Source organism: Pantherophis guttatus, chromosome 5 (genome assembly GCF_059756535.1).
Source record: "Pantherophis guttatus breed Tessera chromosome 5, ASM5975653v1, whole genome shotgun sequence".
In the NCBI taxonomy this organism is placed as follows: domain Eukaryota; kingdom Metazoa; phylum Chordata; class Lepidosauria; order Squamata; family Colubridae; genus Pantherophis; species Pantherophis guttatus.
The window spans coordinates 49448850-49475041 of record NC_142067.1 but is presented as its reverse complement, the minus strand read 5'-3'; positions in this window follow the sequence as shown (position 1 = coordinate 49475041).

Below are 26192 nucleotides of genomic sequence, written 5' to 3'. Positions count from 1 at the left end.
CACTAGGTAGGTCTTAATATGCGACCTTACCAGTGTTCGATCAGATTCAGCGAGACTGGCCCTCCAACCGCTCTCCAGGCGTCTTTTCCGGCGCTTCATTTCCCTCAGCTCCTCAGTAAACCAAGGAGCCGCCCAGGATCGGCATCGGGTCAGAGGCCGCAAAGGCACAACTCGGTCCAAGGCCCCACCAGCCGCCCAATCCCAGGCGGCTACCAGGTCCTCGGCCGAGTCATGTGCTAGATCCTCAGGAAATGGCCCAAGCTCCGTCTGGAACCTATCAGGATCCATCAGGCGCCTGGGGCGGATCCATCTAATTGGGTCCGCCTCCCTGCGGCGAGGGGTCGCGGTTCGAAGATCTAGGCGAAGGAGTGAGTGGTCAGTCCATGACAAGGGTTCCATGTCTATATCCCCTATAACAAGACCACTCAACCACTGGCCAGAGACAAAAATCAAATCCAGAGTGTGACCTCCCCTGTGAGTAGGGCCGTGAACTAACTGGGTCAGGTCCATGGCCGTCATGGAAGCCATGAACTCCCGAGCCACCTCAGACGTTTCACCGACGGATGGCAAGTTGAAATCACCCATGACTAAAAGCCTGGGTGTATCTACTGCCACCGTGGCTATCACGTCGAGTAGCTCAGGTAGGGCTGTTGCCACGCGGCAGGGAGCCAGGTACGTAAGCAACAAGCCCATCTTGAGCCAGGCTAAGATTCGATATTGGGATAAAACTCAAATATTAGAAATCCAAATCTTTGGTCAAGACAGAAGTGCCTCTCCCGTGCCAAGGTGCTGAGATGACAAACGGTATTTGACGTAGGTACAGAATTGTAAAAGGGCAAACTGACCCTAACCAGATACATTCTGTTGTTTAATGTTTATTGTACCCCAAATGTCATGTAGATTTCAGAGAGAAAATACTGTTTCCCTTACTGTCCTCTTTACTGCTTGTGAGGCGTCTTTTAGCCTCTTATCTCCTTTTGTTATGTCTTGAGCTCCGGAGCTGAAAACCTGAGCCTGTGGGAACAGGGCTGTTATGTCTTTCCTAGAGATAGATTAAAGGGTAGCTTCTACGTGTGAAATGCATCACTCTCTGTAATAATTTTGCCTTTAAACTGTATAAATACATGGCCAGAAGAAGCCATCGGCGTTCAGACCCTTAGCTGTCTTTGGACTGTTTGAACCTTGCGCAAATAAACTCTTTCCTGCATTGAAGAGCTTGCCCAGTCCGTTATTTTGTCTACAACAGCTGGCGACGCCGCCGGGACTAGGTGCAAGGCGATATTTCGCTGAGGACCGTTTCGACCCCTCGGGACCATCGGGAGGTCGCTCCTGAACATTCTCCAGGCGCCACGGAGATACATCTCCGGGAGACAGCCGCGATAACCCTGTGGGCCCGACGGTGCTCTGATCGAGTCCAAGAACCCTGCGGTGCAGGAAAGGTGGTCTGAACAAATTCCTGGCCAGGAATCTACGGAGTGGGAGCGTTTTAAGTAAGTATATTGTAAAAGAATTGTACCTGCTTCATTTGAAAGCAGAAGGAGGGAATTGATCACTCCCTTGGACTCGGGGTAGGCTACCCTAATGAAGTCCATGTCAGGTTGTGTGGGTGGTTAAGCCGTCGCATTTCTCATTAGTGGCTGTGAGTTTCCGGGGCTATGAGTCGACGGCAGTGTGGTAGAAGGGATGGGGTTCAGAGCGTGCCGAATACTCCGTTGGCATGCATGTTAAAAGGTTTTGACAAGTATTTTAGCAACCCTTCCTATCCGAAAGGATCAAAGGGTCAATTAAAATTCTTATGTAAATATGTGTGGCCACAAAGGGAGATGGGCTGACCCCCTCCCCCTCAGGGATGGTTAAGGGAAGAAACAGTGGATAAGTTGTGGGGAGTGATTGCAGTGAATCAGGATAAATATCCTGATCAATTTCAATATATTGATCAATGGGTGAGAGCCCTGTTGAAAAAAGCTGAGGATTTATTGCAATGTAGGGCTGAAACAGTCGGGTTATGTGTATCTGAGCAGGCAGGAAAAGTAAGGGGGCTGCTGGAGGGAGCGGAGGAGGAAATCAGAGGCGTATGAGTGATCCTGGCGTGAAGTCAAAAGTCAAGGGGAGTCATTCGCCTAGAGGTAGCAGGCAGAGTGAGGGAGAGGGGGATGATGATGATTTGGAGGCTGTGGGGGCTGTAGGTGGAGAAGAAAGAGCAGGAGGCACGGATGAATAAAAAGGCTGGTTTGTTGGCAGGGGCACTGCGAAGTGGGATGCAAGGGGGTTTTTCTCCCCCCCTTCCTTTGGAGGGGAGAAAGAGGAAAAGAGATGCTTTTAAAACTTTTTTTCTCCTTTCTGGTGGTTGTCTGGTTTTTTTTAAACAAAATAGGCTGTACACCGCCCTGAGTCCTTCGGGAGAAGGGTGGTATAGAAATAAAATTATTTGGGAAAAGGAATTACTTGGGAAAAGGAATGCCCAAGACAGATGGTGAGGAGTAGAGGGATGAGAAGAGCGGATTTTGGGTCAGGGATGCGTGGGCAGCTCTCTGGGAGAAGGGGAGAACGAGGACAGAGGAGAGGTTTGAGTAGAAGGCTGGACAGACAAGTTCAGGTTGGGGTTTTGGTAGAGGATTTGGAGAGGGCGCAGGGCAGCAGAAAGCGGAAAGTATTGGATTGGCAGACATGACTTGGTCAGATTAAGGGGGACCAGGCTTGGAAGAACCCCCGCCTGAGCCATTAGTTACAATGAAAATAGGGGGTCAGTACAGAACGTTTTTGGTAAATATGGGAGCAGGAAGATCAGTTGTAAATAAGCAGATTGCAGCCCCCCGGATCCCATAAAATCCAGGTTCAGGGGGTATCAGGACAGATTATGGGGCGGCAGGTCTTGAAATCAGAGATGTGTGATTTTAAGGAAGCTGAAATCCAGTATGAATTTTTGTACATTCCTGAGTGCCCTATTCCATTGCTAGGCAGGGATATGCTGAGCAAATTAGGGGCAACAATTTCTTTTGATGAAGATAGTTAGAGAATGACCATAAGGCATTCTCCGGAGGAGATTTGGAGGTTGTTTGATGTGCGCTGAGGATAATCTGCCAGGTCTTGCAGCTTGCCACCCTCCAGTGGGGGTGGAACTAAAACCTGGAGTGGAGTCTGTGAGTATAAGGCAGCGTCCCGTTTCTTGGGAAGCTATTTGTGCTATTTATGAAAGCATTCAAAGATTTGGAAGCGTGGTTTTTGGTGCCTATTTAGTCCTCCTGGAATACTCCAATTATCCCAATTAAACAGTTAAATGGGTCTTACAGCCCAGGGCACGGTAACTTTACACCCGGCCGTGTTGAATCCATATACCCTGTTAAGTTTAATTCCACCCCGGGCTGAGTGGTTTTCTGTTATTGATTTAAGGGGTGCATTCTTTACAATTCTCATTCACCCCATAAGCCAGCCACTGTTTGCATTTTGAGTGGGAGAATCCTTATACAGGAATGAAAATGCAAGATACTGGGACTCGGCTGTCTCGGGGATTTAAGACCTCCCCCACATTGTTTGGAATAGCGGTAGCTAGAGACTTACAGTATTATGTGCCTCAACAACCAGGAGACACAATACTGTAATATGTTGATGATGTTTGGATCAACAGGACTGACAGAGGATTTATGATGGGAGAATACTAAGATGAATGCACGAGGATGTTAGATTTGTTACTAGAGTGTGGTTATTGGGTATCAAGAAAGAAAGCTCAATTGGTGAAAAGGAAAGTTAGATATTTGGGATACAATATAAGGGTCATCGAGCTTTAGGACCAGAGCAGAAAAGGGCAGTCCTAATGCTGGCAGAACCCCGAACAAAAAGACAACTGAGAAGCTTTTTAGGACTAGCTAGCTTTTGCTGTAATTGGATGGGGGGGGCAAAAAGCTGGCCCCACTGTTTGAAGGTGCTGGCTGCAAGTGCAGAATTGATTCAGAATTGTAATAAACTTACTTTTTCTTGTCCTATACTCATGCACTCCCCTCATGAGGAGCAGTCTGTGTTGGATACTAAGGGACATTTGTGGATTAGTGGGCAAAGGCTGACAAAATATCAGGCAATTAGGAGTGAGAATCCACAGGTGTGTCTGGTGGTGTCTAACCGATTAAATCCAGCAACTTTGTTGCCTACGGAGTCTGTTTCTGAGCATGATTGTTTACAGGTATTGGAGGTTTATTCCACCCGACCATGTAACTATGGTAAAATAAGGTAAATATGTATGTTAGGTGGCCTGATTTAGGTCGTAAAGGGGGGGGGGGTTTGGAATATGGAGATGGTACAAGAACTTAATAAGCACATTGAGAGATTCCAACAATATGTGATGGAATAAGTACCCCCTAGATTAGTAACTTAATGTCACTCATTTGAACCTGGGGACCAAGTGGAAGATGGAAGGGATCTTTTATTGGTATTATGACTTCTCCACTTGCTATTAAGATTGCAGGATGAAAATCATGGATCCATCGGACATGAGTCAAGGCAGCAGCTGACACCGGCTGGAAAGTGTCCGTGGACAAACAACATCCAACAAAACTGACATTTGAATGTGCTTAAAGAAAGCTTTTGTATGTTATATATAGGTTACCTTGATGTACTGTATATCTGCCGATGTAACCCGCTGTAAGCTAAAAAGAGGATGGAGCACCTGCTCTCTTGAATTGGTCCGGAACTTGGATCCTGACAAGAGATTGAAGATCATTGCGGATCCATGTCGGAGGAAAATTGGGTGTGGGCACTTTGAGTAATTGGGGTAGTAGCTTTATTGATCATTGTGTTTTACAGATATAAGCAATGGTTTTGTGGACAACCAGGGCCCATTTGATTTCTCAGTCGTTCCGATCCCTAATATTTCCCAACCGGCTGCAGAGTGTGAACCTCTTACAGATGAAAGAAGTCCCTGCTTGGGACACCCTGGAAGCTGCCTTTTGATGCAAAAGAACAGAAAAGAGAATTTTCTTTAAATGTGTTGGTTTTGTAATTGTGGGTGTGAGTGTTGTTGTTGCACTCACGGTATTGATTGTGTTTTATGTATAAACTGTAAGGTAGAGTGGGACATGAAGATTATAGAGGAGGTGCTAGTACATTATTTGGTAATAAATCCTGACGAAGTCCCCTTGTGATATTATCTGAAAAGGGAAAAGCTGAATATACCCGAAATTCCTAGTTATGTAACAAATACCTTTGTCAAATTGGCAGAAGACATAGCCCACACTCTGAATGTATCAAATTGTTTTGTTTGTGGAGGAACTAACATGGGAGAAAAATGGCCATGGGAAGCTCAAGGAATTAAATTATTCCAAAATATTAGAAATGGATCAGAAAGGTAATCTGTCATATAATAAGGGTAAGGATGGGGACTGGACATTGACTACTAGTCTGGTAGGGAGTGTGTGTTTTCAGGGAAGAATTGTAGCAGGCTGTCATCAGGTAGGAAACCTCATATGTACAGGAAAATGGGAAAGTAAGGTATGGTGGTCAGGAGGTAATGCCACAGAGGGAACTGATAAAAGGGCCCTGTTTAAGGTAAACAGGTTATCTTTTTTTAAAGGGTCCTGATAATCAGGCCCTTGAATGGCTGGCTCCTGATGGACTATACTGGATATGTGGTAAAATGGCATATGGGGTTCTACCAAGATCTTGGTGTGGAGCTTGTGTCCTGGGAATAATTGGACCAGGATTCTTTTTGCTTCCCCTTAAAACTCGACAGGTTTTAGGTGTCTCGGTATATGATGAGGTGGGAAACTTAAGACAAAGAAGACATGTAGACACATCTGCAATAGGAGGAGTTAGGGTTGGAGGTAACCAACGTGGTTGGGGATGTGAAGAATGGCCTGCAGAGCGAATTATTGAGGTTTAGGGACCAGCTACATGGGCGGAAGATGGCATGTATGGCTATCGGACCCCTATATACATTCTGAACCGTTTCATTCGTCTGCAAGCGGTGGTTGAAATCATCACCAACGACACTGTAGAAGGTCTTACTCAATTAGCTAGGGAGAGTGTCAAATCAAGGACATATCTTATGCAGAATAGGTTAGCCTTAGACTATTTGTTAGCCAAGGAAGGAGGGGTATGTGGAAAGTTTAATTTGACTAACTGCTGTATAGAAGTTGATGAAAGTGGAAAGGTTATTAAGGAAATAACAGACAAAATGGTTGAAATAGCTCATGTGCCAGTCCAGACTTGGAAAGGTCTTAATTTACAGGATATGTTTTCAGGATGGTGGCCAAAGTTACCGGGCCTGCAGGCCATTTTTGGCCTGGTGGGATTAGTAGCTGCAGGGTGTATTTTTCTCCCATGTATTTTACCTCTGTTTGTTAACACTATTAAAAGCCTATCCTTGCTGGTGGAACGTAAGACAACTGCTCAGGTGATGGCTATGTGGGATTACGAACGGCTCCAGCAGGAAGAGGACCTATGGTGTGACTCGTCTGGATAAACAGATGAGTCACAAAGGGGGGTATGAGCCAGGCTAAGATTCGATATTGGGATAAAACTCAAATATTAGAAATCCAAATCTTTGGTCAAGACAGAAGTGCCTCTCCCGTGCCAAGGTGCTGAGATGACAAACGGTATTTGACGTAGGTACAGAATTGTAAAAGGGCAAACTGACCCTAACCAGATACATTCTGTTGTTTAATGTTTATTGTACCCCAAATGTCATGTAGATTTCAGAGAGAAAATACTGTTTCCCTTACTGTCCTCTTTACTGCTTGTGAGGCGTCTTTTAGCCTCTTATCTCCTTTTGTTATGTCTTGAGCTCCGGAGCTGAAAACCTGAGCCTGTGGGAACAGGGCTGTTATGTCTTTCCTAGAGATAGATTAAAGGGTAGCTTCTACGTGTGAAATGCATCACTCTCTGTAATAATTTTGCCTTTAAACTGTATAAATACATGGCCAGAAGAAGCCATCGGCGTTCAGACCCTTAGCTGTCTTTGGACTGTTTGAACCTTGCGCAAATAAACTCTTTCCTGCATTGAAGAGCTTGCCCAGTCCGTTATTTTGTCTACAACAATCTGAACCCCACGGCCCCACCTCACAAGGAGGGACTCACATCCGGCTATCTGAGGCACAGTGGTCTCCCTCGGATCCAGATCCTCGTTAATAATAACCGCCACCCCCCCGCCCCTCCCCTGGGCCCTCGGCTGATGGAATGCTCTGAAGCCTGGTGGGCACATTTCAACCAGAGGGACGCCACCCTCCGGGCCCAACCAGGTCTCCGTAATACCCGCCAGGTCCGCTCCTCCCTCTTGTATAAGATCGTGAATGAGGGGGGCCTTATTAACCACGGACCTGGCATTGCATAACATCAGCCGAAGGCCCAGATCCTGAGTGTCTAAGCCACCTAGTCTCCGAGAGGAGCCATGGGGACCGGGGCAAGCAATTGCTCTCAAACAGCGAGTGCGAGCCCCCAACACATGATATGGTCCTCTGCTCCCGCCATATCTGCCCCTCCCATCTACCGTGCAGATGGTACAGACCTCATAGGTATCGTCCCCCATCTCTTTCCCAGTCCCTCGACCAACACCTCCCAAATCGTTACCCTGTGCCGGGCTCGGCTCTGACCCTGGTGGATTTCCCCCCCCATCCCCCAGAGTCTTCTTCCCAATTTCTCTAGAAAGATCATTACAAACCCCCCTCCCAGAACCCCTTAAAATCTTTAAAAAATTCCCTAAAAAACCCCACAAATTCTTCCTTGCTCCATGCCATCTCTCTGGACTCCAAAGTCCGTCATCGAGATAGGCCCTCGATAATGTGGAGGGCCAAACCTGCGAGAGGGGAGAATCTCGCAGGGCAAGGAGTTCCGACACCGAATACATATCATCATCAGGGGAGACAAAGTCCAAGGGAAGGGAGTACTGCTGATGTTACAGGCATAGGGAAAAATTCTAGTCCATGGTTAGGCCATCAAGCCCATTGTCCTCTCACGACAATGGCCAAGGAGGTGCATATCCTTCGACCCCGGAGGTTTCCAGGGCAGCCATGCTCTCACCTAGGCCACCTATGGAAACTCTGATGGAAATCCGGGCGTGGGGATAGCCATAGTCCGCCTCCCACTGGCCTTATGTCCATAGAACCAGTATCCCTCCTGGGATTAGTAGCATAATAACTCAAACTCATCTTTAAGTCATAACTTCAATCAAGGTTTCTTGATTATATATTATATTCATTAAAATGGGTCCATTTAAAGCATTCTAGAGCTTGGATACAATTTATGGAACATAAGCTTAAATATATACAATGTAATTTCTTTCTTTTTATTAATATTAATTATTTTAATTAATTAATTAAAATTAATATTAATAAGTATTAATAAGTATTAATTATTTATAATTAATTATTAACTTTACTATGTCTAGTAAACACCACTGCTACTAGGTAGATTTATACATAAGCATACTATCATACTTCCAGTTTATCTGGCCACTGAATTCTAAAACACCTTACCTTATGTTCAAACTAGTAGGCCACAAGCCTGATTCTTTGTTTTTGTTATTTTCAATACATTATCACATATCAGTGCCATGCAAACATTCTCTTGAGGGTCACTGACTGTCTGATTATATGCAGCTCAGTGCCAAAGCGTAGAGCAAAATGGTATTATATACTTTCAAAAAGCAATTATTTTAGGTCAGTCTAGGTCAGTCTGCAGTGCCAGGGATTCTTGTAGTTCCAAAGCCCCAAGTGTGGTATCCAAGAGCACCCTGCAGAAGCTGCTGCTGAATTTTAATTTTTAATGTGATAGAAGAGGTACTTAATTCAGCACATTAAGCATAAGAAGTAAGCATTTTAGTTTTACTTTATGTATTTGAAATATAACATACTTTAATTTAGTTCATGTCCTGGTCCTATATTTTTTTCTAGTCCAATCCACTTTTTGGGCCCTGGGACCTTGATGAAAGAGAAATTAAATCTCTCAGCCTGGGGAAAAACATTCTGTATTGGTATTTTAGGTTACTAAATATACAAATGCCTGTATATTCCTGATATTTTATTCTAAGCAGTACCAATGGGAGATAAGCATATAATGATAAACCATGCTGCTGTAATGATTTCAATTATAATATTCATAATTATTATATATATAGTGAGGTTTTCGCGGGTGATTGTAGGTAGGTCTTTGGTTATTCGGGTTTTCTCCCACATAAAATTGGAAGTGTCTTGGCGACGTTTCGATGAAGTCTCATTCATCATCTTCAGGCTGGGTTTTCGGCTTCATGCTTCTAGGAGCAATGTGTGACCACAGCTGTTTCTTCCTTTTAACTGCTAGTGGGGGTGTGAACTGATTGGATGGGGGGTTGGCTGTGCTCTGATTGGATGGGAGTGTGTTCTGTTTGGGTGGGAGCTTGGTTGTGCTCGGGTTAGTCTGAGTTGCAGGGGGATTTGAGCTGGTGAGCTGCGTTGCTGTTGTTTGGCTTCGCGTTCATGGTTGTGCCACATCTTCATGGTGAATGCCAGTCTGCTTCATGTATGGATTGGAGGGGTTTAAATTGGCTAATGATTCAGCTGTGGTCTGGCTTCTGGTCCGTGGTCGTGCCTCATCATCGGTGTGGGTTTGAGTCTGCTTTCCACGTGGATGTGTGGTGGTGACATCTTGTGTGGCCCTCGTGAGTATGGGTCTGGTGTCATTCCTCATGTTAGGGACTTGTTTGTCAATAAGGGCGGGTTTCCAAATGGCTGGTAGGCAGGAGGTGTCATCTCATTTATTCATGCTGTGTGGGCGTTTTTCTATCTCAATGGCTTCTCTGATTATTCTGTTGTTAAAGTGTTCAGTTTTGGCGATAGTTCTGGTCTTTTTAAAGTCAGTTTCATGTCCTGTGGCTTTAAGGTGTTGGACCAGGGAAGAAATTGGTTCCTCTTTTCTGACTGAGTTCTTGTGTTCTTCAATGCGTGCACTTATTCTTCTGTTGGTTTGTCTGATGTGTGTGGTGGGGCAGGCGGTGCATGGGAATTCATATACTCCTTGATTTTCTAACTCAATTTTGTCTTTGGGGTTTCTTAGGATGGTGGATATTTTTCGGTTTGTGCAGAATGCTGTCTTGATGTTGTGTTTGTGGAGGATCTTGCTGATTTTGTCTGTGGTGCCTTTTATGTATGGGAGGACGGCTTTGCCGTTTTCTTGATCTCTGTCTTGGATTTTAGTGGGGGTTTCTTTTTGGATTAGGTTGGTAATCTTATTTCTTTGGAATCCATTGGATGTTAGTACGTTAGTGAGAGTGTGTAGTTCGGTTTTTAGGTGTTATTCGTCAGCTAAGCGTTTTGTTCTGGAGATGTACTAACGTACTAATGTTAGTAGTTCTGGAGATGTACTAACATACTAATATCCAATGGATTCCAAAGAAATAAGATTACCAACCTGTATATGTGCAAATTTTATTCATAGATTATTCTATAAAGTGAGATAGAAAGTAATCCTTATATAATAAAAATATAGGAGAAGGAATGACAGCAGCTGGGAGCAGAGTTCAAAAAGGAATCCGTCTAGAATCCCTACATAGCCAGACATTCTTTGAATTCCATGAGCCCTTATCTAACTGTAAGCAAGTACCAACTGCTAGATGAGAAAATTCTTGCACAGAGGCTGTTTAGCAATAAATCAGTTTGAAGGAAAAGTGATTTTCATAAAGAGAGGTGAGAAGGTTAAAAAACAAAAGGTACTCTATGAAGAAGTGGGCTTTTGTGATGGAAGCAAAAATAGTTTTCAAGGATAAGGTGATCTAGTGAATAATATTAATGTAAAGTATCATTTCTTTTTCTTACATATTTAATTTCTTCTGTTTTCTATTTTTTATTTCTTTTCCACACTTTGCTTATTTGCTTACCTTGAAAAGAATAGCATGTTGAGTACATAATGAAAAATAATGGAGTAACTAATGCAACCTCTTATTATTTATTTATTTATTTATTTATTTATTTATTTATTTATTTATTTATTTATTTATTTATTTATTTATTTATTTATTTATTTATTTATTTATTTATTTGATTTATAAGCCGCCCTTCTCCGGAGACTCAGGGCGGCTTACAATGCATTAAGCAATAGCCTTCATACTTTTGTATATACCTGCTTAATAGGGCTTTCGCGCCCCCCCCCCAAAGCGGTGTTCTTTTTCATACAAAGTCAGCTTATTGTCCCCACAACTCGGGTCCTCATTTTACCTATCTCGAAAAGATGGAAGGCTGAGTCAACCTTGAGCCCCGTGAGATTTGGACTTGCAGTAATTGCAGGCAGCTGGTGCTATTTAACAGCACTTTAGTCTGCTGCGCCACCAAGGCTCTTGTGCTCATAAGTCTCTAAGATGTATGATTTTAACTATAGCACTTCTATCTATTTATAATAGAGCTAGCATAAATACTGTAAGTAAGTTCAGCAGAACCTGACCAATTAATTTGCAAATATTCAGCAATATGGTCTGCTTCTATATTTCTAGTTAAATCTAAATTGAAACTCAGTTATATTGGTATGTATTAAATATAACTACTGAATTGTTTCTTTTTATGTGGACATGTACATTTCTAATGTAAACGCACAGCTAGAAGGACCTCAAATATTTGACCACTTAGAGAGCTAATGATCCATATAAAGTTATTTTGCACAATTAAAGAACCAGTCAGTCAGCTGAAATTAAAATAAAATTTAGAATGGTTAGAATGCTATTTTGGAGACAGGATTGTTCATATTGGATTTGTTGGTATTACACAAGGACTTCTTGCAAACAAGATCTTTTAACTGGCAAGCATTTATGGTAACCACTCATTCCACAGAGAAAGTAATTGTTGAGGAACAATACAATGAAAGCATACAATTGGGGAATGTCAATAAAGAAGACTTCAATATTCAAGGGCAAATTGCATTTAAAATAGTGTTCAAGGCAAAGCAAAAAGTAATGAAAATACAAAAAGTAATTCACAAAGCTGACAGTCAATGGGAAGTGGCAGTAAAGGAAAATTAGTAAGTATTGGAAAAAAAGAATTCAGGTGAAAAGCATTTAGGGAATAGTTTATTACAAACCCTGGGTATTTAGAGAAGAGCAGAAGTCTAATATCAGCTCTCTATAAACTCTAGTTTGAGTTCAAAAATGAGAGAGAGATAGAGAAAGACAGACAGAGAGAGAGAGAGAGAGAGAGAGAGAGAGAGAGAGAGAGAGAGAGAGAGAGAGAGATGGGTAAATGAATGTAGATTGTAGATTGAACATATAATGAATAATCTCTGGCAAAGGGATTTTGAAATCTGAAGCAGGAAAAGTGGGGAAAAAGAAAAGGGGGACAGAAAATCCAGCCCAGATATAATAAGTAAAAGATAGGAGGAATTTGCTTGTATGTAAAGACATAGAATAGATCAGAAGCATGAGCTGGGGAAGAAGATGGTTAAAAGAAAAGGGACATTGTCTTACCTGAACGTCCATTTTGTCCTCGCTGCTCCAACACTCCACTCAATGGGTTCTTCTTCACCGTCATTAGACCGACTGGGTGCCACTCAAAATTTCCTCCACAGCTTGGTCCCACCCACTCTAACTGCACATGTCCAGTCTTTTCACGAAGTCCATCCAGAACTCTCAGCCAATCGAAAAGTGTAGAAACTCCAGACAGGACCAGGATCAACAGACTCAACTGTAACCTGCCTCCAATATCACCATGGCACGTTCGCTGTAGAGGAATGAAGACAAAAACCACAAAAACACAAACCCCCCATCCCTTTACCAGGCGATGGACAGGCCCTGGGAGGGTCGGAGGGTCGGAGCAGCAAGGACAAAATGGACGTTCAGGTAAGGCAACGTCCCTTTTTCCTCCTCGCTGCTCTGACACTCCACTCAATGGGACATACCCAAGCCTTCTTAATTTGGGAGGGAAGTGCCTCCATCGCCCTGTCCACGGTAGGGAATTACAGCCTGCAACACCCTCCTGCCAAAAGCTGCATCTGCCGAAGCAAAAGCGTCTAATCTATAGTGTTTTATGAAGGAGGATATGGATGACCATGTGGGTGCCCTACAAATCTCCTCAATAGATGCCTGAGTGGCCCAGGCAACTGAAGTAGCAGCACTTTGGGTAGAATGTGTGACTATACCGCTCGGGGCCTGTGACCCTTTCAGCGAATACGCGGAAGAAATGCAGAATTTTATCCACCTGCCAATCGTTGTTGAAGAAACTTTTTGTCCCATAGAGGAGGGCAGAAATGAGACCAATAAGGCCTCCGACTTCCGGAAGTCCGCAGTTCGTGCGATGTAGTATTTTAGTGCTCGATGTACATCTAAAGTATGCCACTTCTTTTCCATCGGATGTTTCGGATCTGGGCTGAAATTTGGCAATACAATGTCTTGAGCACAATGAAATGTTGAATTAATTTTTGGAATGAATATTGGACCCAATCTCAAAACAACTCTATCTGGGAAAAAAACACACAAGTCCTGACAAATTGACAATGCGGCCAACTCTGATACCCGCCAAGCCAATGTCACCACCAACAAAAACGCCAGCTTCACTGTGAGATGACGTATGGATGATTCCTTGATTGGTTCATAGGGCGCAGATGTTAACGATTGTAAAACCAAATTAAGATCCCAAGTCGGGAATCTGTGCACCACTGGTGGTCTTAAATTTCCAGCTCCATGTAAAAAGGATTTAATCCTCACATCTTGAGAGAGAGGAAGACCTCTATCCGCAGATAGAACTGTGGCTAGAGCAGCCACCTGGCGCCTCAGCGTCAACGGAGATAAACCCTTATCAAAACCTAGCTGTAAGAATCTGAGAATGTCCTGTACGGTCACAGATGTGGGATCTGTACGATGACTTAAGCACCACTGAGCAAACTTTCTCCAAGACACGTTGTAGATGCGTATTGTTGCTGGCCGTCTGGCAGCTTGGATAGTGGCTATAACATCTCTCGGTAGATGGTCCTTCATGAGACGTATCCGTTCAAGCGCCAGACGGTCAACTGAAGCGATTCCGGATTTGGATGAAACACTGCCCCTTGGCTCAGGGAGGTACTGGTCAGATGCAACTTCCATGGTGTCTCTATCGATTGATCCCTCAGGTTTGCAAACCACTCTCGACGCGGCCAATATGGAGCTATCAATACGAGATCTGCCTTTTCTTCTATCATTTTTCTGATGACGTGAGAAAGAATGGGAATGGGAGGAAAGGCGTATAAGAGCCCCCAAGGCCAAGGGGCCCTCAGCACATCTTGAGCTTCTGCTCCCAGAGTCGGGAACCGAGAAAAGAATCTTGGGAGTTGCATGTTCTGTGCTGTGGCAAATAAGTCCACTATTGGGGTTCCGAACCTGTTGACAATCTGGTTGAAGAGACCTGAGTGTAACTTCCATTCCACCTGATCGATTGTTCCTCTGCTCAGCCAATCTGCTTGCTGATTCAGCGAGCCCGAAATGTGTTCTGCTCTTATTGATATCACGTTCCTCTCTGCCCACGCCATCTATCTTTCCATCTCTAGCATGAGAGATTTGGACCTTGTTCCGCCCTGTCTGTTTAGATGGGCCTTGGTGGCCATATTGTCCATGAGAATTAAGACATGTTTCTGCGTTACCTGCCGATGGAAATGGCGGAGTGCCAATCGTACCGCCCTCAGTTCCAGCCAGTTTATGTTCTGTCGTTTCTCGATCAGAGACCAAGTTCCTTGGGCTAATTGAGAGTCCAGATGGGCCCCCCATCCTACCAGACTTGCATCTGTGGTCAGAGTGACCCTGGCAGGTTCGAGAAACAGGGTCCCCTTGGATAGAACTGGGGAAAGCCACCACTTTAGTGAAAGTCTCACTGGCGGAGGAACTCTGATCTTTGTTAATGAGTCTGCCACCCCTTGCTTCTGAAATGACAACAGAAGCCACTTCAGCTGACGAGAATGTCGACGGGCCCACGGAACAATGTTGATGCAAGAAATCAGTTTGCCCAAAAGTTGGGACAAGACTAATAGGGAAACAGTCCTGTGAGACAGAATTTGAGAGACTAAATTCCTGATGCTGGACTGGCGTTCGGGTGAAAGATACACCATGCCTTGGCCCGAATCTATAATTGCTCCCAGATGCAATATCCTCTTTGTGGGCACTAGATGACTCTTGTCCCAATTTATCGTAAGTCTGTGGTCTTGTAGGGATTTGATCATCCATTTTCTGTCCAATTGTGCTTGATCTATTGTTGCAGATAATATTAGAATGTCGTCCAAATAGCAGACAATTTTGACTGACTTCTCCCGGAGAGTTGCTGCCACAGCTGCCATCAGCTTCGTGAACGTTCGAGGGGCCGACGAAAGGCCGAAAGGCATAGTCCTGTACTGAAAATGTTGGTTCCCGTAAGCGAATCTGAGAAATTGTCTGTGAGCTGGATATATCGGGACATGAAGATATGCCTCCTTTAGATCGATGGATTGCATGAAATCGTTCGAACGAACACAACCTAGGAGCATCCTCAAGGAATGCATTTTGAAGCGGCAGTACCTCACATGAAGATTCAGCTGTTTCAGATTGTTGTGGCCCCGCCCTCTGAGCCTATCCCATCAGAGGAAGAAAGCTCCGAGCATGAGGAAGAGGAGTCAGCCAGGCCTCCCTCTCCAGGCCCCTCCCCTCTGGCACTGTCTCAGGTGCCGGCCGAGGGAGAGGAGATTAGCCGGGAGACAGGTGTCTCGGATGAGAGTGAAGGAGAGACATCATTCCTGGACGCACGCCTCCGAAGGCGTGATAAACGATTGCAGCAGCTCAGGAGGCGTGTTAGGGATTAGAACTGAGTCACTGGACCACACCCCAGAGACTATATAATAGAGGGTGTTGGCCAGTGATCCTTGTGACGAACAAAAATAAACCTTGGATAGTCACTAAAGCATCGTCCGGAACTGCTGAGAGGAATATTATTTTCTGTTGGACTCTTGTACGCTGAGTATATTATCTTTCTGTTTCTGTGGAAATAAAAGCACTTGGCAGACGGTGTGTATATCGCTGCCAAGTTGGAGATAAAGACCTGGGTGTGTGCCAAGTGCTTCCTTAACCCTCGGCTGGCTGTGTTTGTGTGTGTGTGTGGACGGGGACAGATCACAGATTGAGGATACCTCGCCATCCACCCGAGCTTTTGGACACAAGAAATAAGATCGAATAAAAACCCATGCCCACCTGATGCCGGGGAACAGGTTCGATGGCTTCTATCTCCAGTAAATGCTGGATTTCCAAGTCCATGAGATGTTGCTTGGACGGTAGAGATGGGACTGGACACCGAAGATAACAAGAAGGGGGAGACGACAAGAACTCCAACTGAAGGCCGTCTGTCACAGTCCGAACAATCCAATTGTCTGTTGTTGACATTTCCCATTGATAATAAAACAGTTGAATTTTGCCGCCAATGGGAAGAGACATCAAGGAGTCATTTTCCACGACAGAAGGAACGATAACTCGTTCCTCTGAAGGGGCGTTTGATCCCAGTCTGGCGTCTTCCTCTATCATGAAAGGAAGACCTGTCCGTAGAATTGTTGTATAGTTGGGAAGCGGGGCGTGGAAAATAGGATCCACCGGGCCCCTGCTCTGGGCGAAATGGCTGACGAGGAAAAGGAGAGAAATGGCGATCCGGGCGCCTGTAAATTGAAGGTAAGACTTTCTTCTTATCTCTTCCTTCCACTAGAATGGAATCCAATGATCTACCGAAGAGTGATTGCCCTTGATATGGTGCTGTTGTCAGGCGCCATTTTGATTTCATGTCTGCGCGCCATTGGCGCAACCACAAGAGACGACGAGAAGTTACTGCCGATGCAAGTGCTCTAGATGCAAATTTTGTGGCATCTAGAGAAGCGTCCGCAGAATATTCCGCAGCCGCAATTAATTTGGCCATATCCTGTTGAAGACGGCTATCTTGAGGCGGGACTCTGTCCTTCAGTTGTCTGAGCCACACGAGCGAAGCTCGATTAAAAAATGATGCGGAAGTAGCTGCCCTGATTGCCCAGGCTGCAGCTTGGTGGGTTTTCTTAAAAGTTAGTTCCGCTCGCTTATCTTCCTGTTTCAAACCATCTCCCTCATCTCCAACCAATACCGATGGCGAGTTGAGTTTGGCTACAGGCGCATCTACAGATGGTACTTGGAGGAGAGCATCTAATTCAGGAGATGCACAATAAAGCTTCTTGTCAAAGTTATTGGGAGCTGACAGAACTCCTGGGCGTTCCCAAGGCTTTTGAACTACTTGGGCAAATAGATCAGGACATGGAACAAAATCACAATCAGTAGAAGGAACTGGAAAAAGGTTACTAATCTTCTTAGTTGGATTACTGGAGGCGGTAGCCTGACCAGGACCATGTTCCATTTTCGTAGCCACCTTTGCTTTGCGTAGGAGTGACTTAAACAAAGCTGGTTTAAAGAGGCCTTGAAAGGCCAGCTTATCTGCTACCTCCCCATCATCATGGGACAATTCAAAATCTTCTAGGTAATCCTCCCCTGGGTCTGTCAGATCTGCAGGACTGTAACCTTGAACCGAATGCTGATGGTCACTTCTAGATGCTTGGCCTTGTCCCGCGGGTACAGCCACAGGTTCTATAGGCACAACAGGGAAGCCAGACTGTTGCAATCCCGCCTGGAAAATTCGAGTGAAGGTCTGGACCAGAAAGGCCTGGAAGTCTATGGCCTGGCCAGGCAAAGGATTCTCCTCAACTCTAAGCCCTGCCACAGTCGGCGTAAAAGAGGCCTCTGAGACCCTCTGGGGCAATCTTCTAATAAATGGAACATCTTGTAATAATCTTGTAATAAATGGAATTTGTACCTTTTTGGACCTCAGTGGTTTAGGTGAGGGAGCCCTGGGAGGAGATGGGCTTTGTTCTAAATCCGAGGAAATTGCCTCATCTGTCATATTCTCTAACCCAAACCTCCTTAGTATAGTATAAAGAAAAGTAAAGGTTGATACTTTCCTGTAGGATGTGAATTCCTGTGTATCTTCAGATAGGTAGTATGAAGGACCCAAGCCAATCACTGGTGCAGTCCTTCAAATTCTTACCACCAGCCTCAATCCTAAGAAAGAGTATGTGGTGGGATAAGGGCGCCAGAAACCGTCTCGATGGAATGACGGTTAGGCGCAAAAACGGCTGTTGAAAATGGCGGCGCTACTGAATCTCCTCAGAAAAAGCGCCCACTGAGCCATCCCAAATGCCGCTGGCTTTTTTTCGCTTCGAAAACACCGCCACAGTAATCAGCTTCACAGAAAAAACCCCTGCTGTTAATTGTTTGTCGGCAAGGCAGGGACTTCAAAGCCGCTCATTAACAGGAAGGGAGACAGAGAAGCTACGAGAGCGAGGGTGGTTCTGCTGGCGCGCCAGTTAACCAGCTCCTCGCTCACGGCAAATAACTGCTGAGGAGAAAGTCCTGACTTCCCTCAAGCTCTGACAAGCCTGTGAAATTAAAGCGGCAGCAGGCGCCCCAGCCGGGAAATGCCTGATCACGCAGCGCACTGAAATCACCAAGAAATTGTAACTCTCTGCAAACTAAGTCTCCAGTCCAAATTTCACAAAGTTAAGTTTAGAAATAGTCGCTAAAGCCTACAGAGAAAGGGCACTCCAGTCTGACCACCAGCGACTGAGTGAAAAGACTGGACATGCGCAGTTAGAGTGGAGGGGACCAAGGTGTGGAGGAAATTTTGAGTGGCACCCAGTCGGTCTAATGATGGTGAAGAAGAACCCATTGAGTGGAGTGTCGGAGCAGCGAGGAGGAAAAAGAATTTGTGCTCCTTTCAAAAAGAAAATTTTGATTTCGAACCAAAAGCCTTTCTCCTGGGAATTTTGAAAACTGAATATGCAAAAAAGAAAAAGTATTTAATTATACATATCCTGACAGCCGCTAGAATTTCCTTTGCCCAGTATTGGAAAGAAAAACAAATACCACCTCAAGAACATGTTATTGGAAAAATATTGGAGTGCGCCGAAATGAACAAATTGACTTCAGAAATTAATGACAGAGAAGATTCGGAATTTTATAGCGTGTGGGACATGTGGTACGAATGGATGGGGAAAAGAAATAAAGAAGGAAATAGAGATTAAATATTAATTAATTAACAAAATTCATATGAATAGTATTATATTTAGTCTTAGAGATTTGAGCACTATTATCTTTAAGTGTTTTGAAATTAAATCTAGCTTTAAGAAACAATATCAAATAAAAGACAAGTAATAATGTATGTAGATGTATATATGTATATAATCGCACCAATGAACCGAAAATGTACCGAATGTATCACTATGTGTTATAATAAAAATCAAATTAAAAAAAAAAGTATACTGAAGATGGATTGTATTGAAGGATATATGGGATGCTAGGTACCAATATATATATATAGAGAGAAGTCACCAATACAAGAGGGCATAATCCAGGAGAAGAAAAATGCTAAAATTAGAAGTGTCGTAGAACACTTTTCTAGAATACTCTAAGACAGAAAATAGATGGAAAAATAGATGAAGAAATGTTTATATGTCTGAGGATCGTAGCTGAAGCAGTGCCTATTTATTTGCATTTGAAAAAAATAAACAAATATTATATTACAGCATTCATGATAATCCATGCTAATAGAGTTAAAACAAAAAGATGTCAACATGTCATAGGCAAAAAAGTTCATTCTTACTATGGTATTTCATATATACTAGATTATCATCAGAATCAAGAAACTAGTATGCAAAATGCTAGAAAAAAGTCAAAATAAGACAATATATGTTCTAAAATATGTATGTATGATATTTTAAATAAATAGAATAGTTTTCTGTTCTTTGTATCAAAATTATCATTATGTGTGTCTATGTATATCTATGTCTATGTCTGTCTATCTATCTATCTATCTATCTATCTATCTATCTATCTATCTATCATTTAGATAGATGATAGTATAAGATAAATAATAGATATGAAATAAGAATTTATTAATAATTGTATACTGTTTCAAAATCATACATATTCCTTAAAATAGCCAAACGAGTGGTTATATTGAACTCTCAGCTCTCAAGCCCACAGAGGAACTTCAAAGCATTTATATAAGAATATCCACACTTCTCCAGATATTATAATACAGTTCACACTTTAAAAAAATGTGCTAATTTTACTTGCAGGAAAATGATATGAAAAAAAGTTAAGTATTTTGTACACCAAAATGAACCACAAAAAAAGAAAAGAATCGAAAAATAGATATGAATTTTGATAGAGATTAGTTCAGTGGTGAAATTCATTTTTTTTTACTAGCGGTTCTGTGGGTGTGGCTTGATGGGCATGGTATGGCTTGGTGGGCATGGCTTGGTGGGCGTGGCAGGGGAAAGATACTGCAAAATCCCAATTCCCTTCTCACTGGGTGAAGGATGTTGCAAAATGTCCATTCCCACTCCACTCTGTGACCAGCCAGAGGTGGTATTTGCCGGTTCTCCGAACTACTCAAAATTTCCGCTACTGGTTCTCCAGAACCTGTCAGAATCTGCTGGATATCATGCCTGGATTAGTTTAAAAATTAAGCACATGTTAAACAGGAAGCCAGTGTAGATTTGGAAAAATAGAAATCTACCGGTAAGTGAAATTAACTTTTTCATGTTTTATTTATATTTTAATAAAATATAATATTTAGATTGTTGAAACTTATGTAGCGGTCACTCTATTTTTTCCATCAAGAACATCAAAGAAGGTAGTGAGTGTAATTTTTAAAATGGTAAACCAATTTTTGACATACTTATTTGCTTAAGGTGTTTATTATTAAGAATCATATTATTTAGCAGTATAATAAATACATTGTCTTTTTCTTTTATTTAGATTAAAAACTGAACTTAATATCTTCTTGAGATATACAGAGGATCCCTTTATCTTGAAGTAAGACATAATATTTTATTCTTAAGACCTATTGTCTCCTTTTCCCCATTATTCAGATGTTATCATTTTTTAAAGGGTTAATATAATGTTAATAAATTCAATTTCTTACTTTTAGCTTCTTAACTGAGACAAGAAGGGAAAAAACATAGTAGCTACTAGGGAAAATAAAATATAAAACTGGGTTACTAGAATAACATTGAACAAAATATATGTATAAAGAAAGATCAAACAGGAAAAATAGGAAATGGGAAGGAGAAAAGGGGAGATACAGAATCCCAAAATCTAGGTGATGACAAATAATTGTTCTAAAATGCAGGGGGAAATGCCATATACACTATAATTAAAAATGTGTAAGGTATATTTCAGCTATGAGAAGCAGACTATTCCCTTTGCAGGTAGTCATGACTTACCAACCATTTGTTCAGCAACCATTTGAAGTTACAACATTGCTGAAAATCTTTCAGCAAATTTATGACTCTTTATGACCTTCATATCACATGATCATCATTACAGTCAGTATGCATTATTCTGTGCATGATTTATAGTTTTTTCTTCCAACCCCTCCATTGCAGAGTAGAGATTGGAGACGAAAGGACTGCAAGAGAGTTAGCTCTTTGCTGTTCTATACATCAAAAGCAAAGCAATTGCACCAGGAGACAGAAATAGACAAAAGAAAAATTGAGTAGAAAGTTGGATCTTACAGCCATATGATTCTATGATTCATTCTTCCTAAAAGCCAGTTTAATAAAGGCTGATTATTTTTTCAGTTTTATTAAAGAGACATGTTGGTTCCTAGGTAACTGTAGGATATAGATAGTTTGTACTAAAAGCTACAATTATATCTTTAAATTAGATATGGGCAAATTTATCAATATTTTGATTTTACTAGTATTCTCATTTTATGATGCCGAGTTTTGGGCCCGTTTTTGCATCAGTTCCTAAATATTGCATTTGAAAGCATATTGTACCATCAAGTCCATAATTATTTGTCCTTAATCTGGTCTTTTATGTCTTCCTATTGTGCACTCATCACTACTGTAACTGATTTCATCCACTTTGCTGATAATCATCCTCTTCTTTTCTTTCTATCTATCCATCTTTCTAGAATTAGAGCCTTTTCCAGAGAGTGAGGTCTTCACTTAATTGTAGGATTTTTTGAACTTGCTCATTAGTACCACAAGTGGGTGATTTGTTTGATGATCCATTAGTTTATTTTCTTGGCTGTTCATGGAATCCTCAGGAGTATTCTCCAATACCAAATCTCAAAAGTGTCAATGTTCTTCCTATGCAATAGACTACAGTGAAGTAGCAATTTTTCAGGAAAGAAATAGCACATTCTGGGGGTGGGGGTGGAGACAAAACAAGAGGCAGCATAGCCTGGAGCTAGATAGGAGCAGACAAAGAAATTTAGGATAGCCCTTGCCTAGAATCTCCCAGGGTTTATTCTTTGGGTGAGATTAGTAATTTTTTTTTTTTTGCAAGATTTTGTCTTTTGGATGTAAGTAATTAAAGAACTGAATGTTGGGTTTTTGTATGGCATTCGTGGGCTGAGTTTGACATCCTAGCCTGCTTTTTTAAAGTCCAACTTTTGGTTCCATAGGAAACAACATTGCTTGCACTATTCTCCCTCCCTCCCCCCCCCTCTCTCTCTCCATATAGGAACATACACCGATTCTTTCACATATTTCCCCTATTTTTATATAGTTGGACATTCTTTGTTTAATCTACACATTTTTACAAGTTAATTAGCCATATATATGTGTGAGTGTGTGTGCGTGTGTTTGATTTTTTTTTCACAGTTTTCTTTATCATTCAGTAGTTATATAATTAGGCTCACAATACTGTGTCAGAGAAGCAGTTATAGATCCTGATGTAACATGTTTAAACAGAATAAGGATATGTTCAAATCCTTCTCACTATGTCTATAGAGAATAAATACTGGTAGAATTTATGACTAGTTTGAACTAGATTTTCATTAACAGATATCGTATTGTCACTTTTCACCTTGCAATGTGAGCCTTTGAAGCAAGAAATGGGAGGTTTCTCATGCATAAAACAGCAGCCACAAAGTGGGTCATGAAAATATGTAAAGCTATAAAAAGTTGCACTCTTCTCATTTTTAAAATACAAAAATTGAAGTTTTCTCTGAATCAAAGAGTAGTAAGCTTGATAAGGAAGCTTCAAGAAGTAATGTTGGCTATATATTCAATTTGATTAATTGATTTATTTAAATATGGTTGGTCTCCTCTTTATTTATATATTCATAGGCATATTTGCTAGCATATGAAAAGCATTTTCAATGATTTATATCCTTCAAATTGTCACCATTTTTCATGCCCACTTTAAATCTAAGTGTCTTAAATACTGCATCAAGAGCCGAGGTGGCGCAGTGGTTAAGAGTGCAGCACTGCAGACTACTTCAGCTGACTGCTAGCTGCAGTTCGGCAGTTCAAATCTCACCGGCTCAAGGTCATATCAGCCTTCCATCCTTCCAAGGTCAGTAAAATGAGGACCCAGATTGTTGGGGGCAATATGCTGACTCTGTAAACTGCTTTGAGAACGCTATAAAGCACTGTGAAGTGGTATATAAGTCTAAGTGCTATTGCTATTGCTATCTAAAGAAGCTGAAGCAACAATGGACCACCTAGTTAGCTGCTGCAAGAAGATCACACAGACTGACTGTAAATTTATTTATTTATTTATTTATTTTCAATTTATATACCGCCCTTCTCCCTGAGGACTCAGGGCGGTGCACAGCCAGAATTAAAAACATGAAATACAAATATTAAAAACAATTAAAATCTATTTAAATTTGGCCCAAAATTTAAAAAAAACCACAAACCAATTAAACATTTAAAAATCTTAAAAAATTTCTTCCTAAGCCAGCCTGGCTTGCTGGAAAAAGTGGGTTTTAAGGGCACGGCGGAAGGCACTGAAGTCTTGGATTCTCCTTATCTCTGGGGGCAGCTGATTCCAGAGGGTAGGTGCCCCCACAGAGAAGGCTCTCCCCCTGGGGGTCACCAGCCTACATTGTTTGGCTGATGGCACCCTGAGGAGGCCCTCTCTGTGGGAGCGCACGGGTCGCTGGGAGGTCGTTGGTAGCAGCAGGCAGTCTCGAAGATAGCTAGGCCCTATGCCATGGAGCGCTTTAAAGGTGATAACCAACACCTTGAAGCGCACCCGGAAGACCACCGGGAGCCAGTGCAGCTCGCGCAGGAGCGGTGTTACATGGGAGCGCCATGCTGCTCCCATCACTACCCGCGCTGCTGCGTTCTGGACCAGCTGGAGCCTCCGGGTGCCCCTCAAGGGGAGCCCCATGTAGAGAGCATTGCAGTAGTCAAGGCGAGAGGTGACGAGGGCGTGAGTGATTGTGCACAGGGAATCCCGATCAAGAAAGGGCCGCAACTGGCGAATCAGGCGAACCTGATAAAAGGTCCCCCTGGTTACAGCCGTCAGATGTTCCTCCAAGGACAGCTGCATATCCAGGAGGACTCCCAGATTGCGAGCCCTTTCTGTGAGGGCCAAGGACTCGCCCCCAATAGTCAGTGATGGAGTCAACTGACTATATCAGGATGCCGGGAGCCACAGCCACTCAAGTCTTGGAAGGGTTGAGCTTGAGCCTGTTCCTCCCCATCCAGATCCGCACAGCCTCCAGGCACTGAGACATCACTTCAAGGGCATCGTTGGGGTGGCCTGGGGTGGAGATGTACAGCTGGGTGTCATCAGCGTACTGATGGTATCTCACCCCGAAGCCACGGATGATCTCGCCCAGCGCCTTCACATAAATGTTGAACAGAAGGGGCGAGAGGACCGATCCCTGCGGCACTCCACAGACGAGAGGCCTCAAGGTCGACCTCTGCCCCCCTGCCAACACAAACTGCGACCAGTCGGAGAGAAAGGAGGAGAACCACCGCAATACGGTGCCTCCCACCCCCAACTCTTCCAGCCGGTGCAGCATGATACCATGGTCGATGGTATCAAAAGCCGCTGAGAGGCCTAACAGGACCAGAACAGAGGAGCAACCCCTGTCCCGAGCCCTCCAGAGATCATCAACCAATGCGACCAATGCCGTTTCCGTGCTGTGCCCAGACCTGAAACCCAACTGGAACGGATCTAGATAAGATGTTTCCTCCAGGAATTGTGGAAACTGTCGCGCGACCACACTCTCAACAACCTTCGCCATAAAGTGAAGGTTGGAGACAGGACGATAGTTGGCCAAAATTGCTGGATCCAGGGACGGCTTCTTGAGGAGAGGCCTCACCACCGCCTCTTTCAAGGCAGCGGGGAAGTAACCCTCACTCAACGAAGCATTGATAACACCCTGGAGCCAGCCTCGTGTAACCTCCCGGGAAGCCAGTACCAACCAGGAGGGACACGGGTCCAGTAAACATGTGGCCGTACTAAGTCTCCCCAAAATCCTGTCCACATCATCGGGAGTCACAGCATCAAACTCCTCCCAGATAACATTCTCAAGACTATTCCTCGTCACCCTGCCCTGATCTACCCAGTCAGAGTCCAAATCCCCCTGGATCTGAGCGATTTTGTCATACAGGTATTGTCTGAAATCCTCCGCCCTGCCTTCCAGGGGATTCTCCTGCACTCCTGGATGGAGCAGGGAGCGGGTCACCCTAAACAGGGCGGCCGGACGATTCCCTGATGACGCAATAGAGGCGGAAAAGTAATTAAACTTTGCCGTCTTTATCGCCAGTAGGTAGGCCTTAATATGCGACCTTACCAGTGTTCGATCAGATTCAGCGAGATTGGCCCTCCAACCGCTCTCCAGGCATCTTTTCCGGCGCTTCATTTCCCTCAGCTCCTCAGTAAACCAAGGAGCTGCGCAGGATCGGCACCGGATCAGAGGCCGCAAAGGCACGACTCGGTCCAAGGCCCCACCAGCCGCCCGGTCCCAGGCGGCTACCAGGTCCTCAGCCGAGTCATGTGCTAGATCCTCAGGAAATGGCCCAAGCTCCATCTGGAACCTATCAGGATCCATCAGGCGCCTGGGGCGGACCCATCTTATTGGCTCCGCCTCCCTGTGGCGGGGTGTAGCGGTTCGAAGGTCCAGGCAAAGGAGCGAGTGATCTGACCATGACAAGGGTTCCATGTCTATATCCCCTATAATAAGATCACTCAACCACTGGCCAGAGACAAAAATCAAGTCCAGAGTGTGTCCCCCCCTGTGGGTGGGGCCATGAACTAGTTGGGTCAGGTCCATGGCCGTCATGGAAGCCATGAACTCCCGAGCCGTCTCAGACGTTTCACCGATGGATGGCAAGTTGAAATCACCCATGACCATAAGCCTGGGTGTATCAACTGCCATCATGGCTATCACGTCGAGGAGCTCGGGCAGGGCCGTTGCCGCGCGGCAGGGAGCCAGGTA